The sequence below is a fragment of the Apium graveolens genome, unplaced genomic scaffold, assembly GCF_009905375.1.
Source record: "Apium graveolens cultivar Ventura unplaced genomic scaffold, ASM990537v1 ctg2871_1, whole genome shotgun sequence".
Classification (NCBI taxonomy): domain Eukaryota; kingdom Viridiplantae; phylum Streptophyta; class Magnoliopsida; order Apiales; family Apiaceae; genus Apium; species Apium graveolens.
In genome coordinates, this window is record NW_027417828.1 from 94,679 (window position 1) to 97,420 (window position 2,742).

The window sequence follows — 2,742 nt, forward strand, 5'->3', positions numbered from 1 at the left end:
GCACAAAGCTCACAAACACTTGTGATCTGATTAACTCCATAATTAGCCAAAGAATCCACTTTTATCGTCAAAGCTTGAAGTTGAGCAGCTATAGCAGTAGTTGTATCCACTTCCAGAACCCCGACTACCTTGCCTTGCGGCATTCTCTGCATTGGATTCTGGTATTTTTTAGCAACCATTAGCTCAATCAACTCATAAGCTTCATCGTAGCTCTTAGCCCATAAGGCTCCACCTACTGCTGCATCGAGCATGGGTCTAGATTGTGCTCTTAAATCATTGTAGAAGCAATTTATGATCATCCAATCAGGCATGCCATAGTGAGGGCACTTCCTAAGCATTTCCTTGTAGCGATCCCAAGCCTCACATAAAGATTCTCCAGATTGCTGCGCAAACTGAGTAAGAGCATTCCTGATTGCAGTTGTCTTCGCCATAGGGAAGAATTTAGTGAGAAATTTCTGAGCAAGATCATCCCATTTGGTGATAGATACTGCTGGTAGAGAATGTAACCACCACTAAGCCTTATCCCTCAGAGAGAATGGGAAAAGCCTCAGCTTAATAGCATATTCAGAAACTCCATTGAACTTGAAAGTGTCGCAGATATCGATGAAATCCCTGATGTGCATGTTGGGATCTTCTATAGGAAAACCCCCAAACTGAATTGAATTTTGTATCATCTGAATCGTGCTCGACTTGATTTTAAAGGTGTTAGCCGAGATGGCTAGTCTGATAATGCTAGACTGAATATCATTGATCTTTGGCTGAGAATAGTCCATCAAAGCCTTCGGATTCGCTACTTGATCTCCCATTGCAATGAGTGCTTCTTCCTCAACTTTCTCAACTTCTAATTCGAACTATTCCTTTGCTTGATCCAGTGTTCTCTTGCGAGATCGAGAACGCGTTTGCATAAACACCCTCTGGAGTACCTGAAATATAACAAGTACCCAAGTAAGTAAAATATCTGAGTCAGTGAACTTTAACGACCACTGATGACAAATACATAAACTAAAAATTAACACCGAGTCCCCGGCAGCGGTGCCAAAAACTTGTTAGGGCAAAAACATGCGCTAATAATACACACAAGTATACGCGTTCGCAAGTAATATAGAATTCTTTCTAGTTTGTTCCCATAGAGACTCTTTTGGTTAACTTAAGATTTATGCACTTATGCAACAATGATATGGTTATTGTTCAATGCTAAGACGAATAACAATTTGAGATATTTTATAAATAAGAATTAACTAACATGCAATTAATTAAGAGATTTGAGGTTGAATTAATATATGAGAAAAACATGGGAATACTTCATTCAAGGTCATTGTTCTTAACCTTAGCATGCAATAGTGATGACAACTAATCAGATAATACATAACTAGTAAACTCCAACTTTCATTGCACGAATACCCTACTACCAGACATCCACAAAAGAGATAGAAGCTGAATAGACACCAAGTATGTTGAGACCCTATATGTCTATAAAATTTGACAACATAAAGGTTTAATGCACAAGTTATCTATCTTGATTACATAGAGGAAGTAAGATGGTTAAAATTACCTACGAATCATGCATATCAATTACATGAACCTATGCTAGCATGGCAAGTTCAAAATCTCTAAATTCACTTTCGCATCAATAGAGATTAACACACTATCTTATAAGTTCGCGACGCTCATAAGACGAACAAGCACAACCGATACTAGGATATCATACAATCACCACACACTAAGATATCGAAAAAAATTAACCATTGAAATCCATAAATAAATCCGTTAGAACCCCATGATAACGATTAGTTCATGACCGAACTCATCATCATCATGGGTTCCAAAGAAAGCATGATAATAAACAAGGTCTTTATAAACTGAAATAAATCACAAAGTACGTAATCCAGAGTAATAGGTTTAACAATAAAGAAAACGAGCATCCAAGATTACAACTCAATCAAAGAATCACAAGTAAAACAAGCTCTTCTTCTCCTTCATTGAATTTGTGCTATTAGGTCTTCTCCTTGTTTTCTCCTTAATCTCTGTTATGAAAAACGTCTTTAGATAGTCTTTATATAGCAACCTATTCATAATAGAAGTCCAGAAAATCCATCTTCTAATCAATTCAGGATTCCAGGAATTCGATCTGGTGCGGCCGCGCGCTATCCCAGTGCGGGTGCGCTATACTTCTGACAATCCGGCGCGGGCACGCGCTAACACAGCGCGGGCACGCGCTAACACAGCGCGGGCGCGCTAAGCCATTGGAAAAAGTTTTGCCTTCTGTTTTATTAGCTGATTTTTTATGGTGATCAAGGAGCAAACATCCAAAACACCTTCCTAACACCAATTTAGCACCAAAACAATGCTAAATCTCCTTCTTCCTTCAGCTATGCCCTGAAATGCAAAACACTACAAAACATATCAAATACACAAATAACTTGAGTATAAAATACCAATTCGAGGCTTTACATGCCACTTAATAGTACTAGTACTTTATTATTATGATGTAAATTATGTAAGAGTGTGAAATCGATTTTGAGATCTGTGGAGTGATAGACCATTGTAGATTATCTTAAGATATAATCATTATAATAATACATGTTTCAGCAGATGGTACCGCCTTGTGAATTTGGGGGCATCACAGAGTGGGTATCATAGTTGTAGTTTTATATATATATATATAGGATTACGTGAACCCTAGGAATACCTCTAATGGTGAAAAAAGAAGATTGTATAGTGCCAGTTGTGGCAAGTAGTTTT

General features: G+C 37.7%; 1 non-coding gene across 1 annotated transcript; it reads left to right on the forward strand.

The window, feature by feature from the left end:
* The first annotated feature begins 309 nt into the window (after positions 1–309).
* LOC141700746 (small nucleolar RNA R71) lies at positions 310–416 on the forward strand. Its single transcript, XR_012566479.1, has one exon. It is a non-coding gene; the product is annotated as a small nucleolar RNA R71 (small nucleolar RNA).
* Positions 417–2,742: the final 2,326 nt, after the last annotated feature.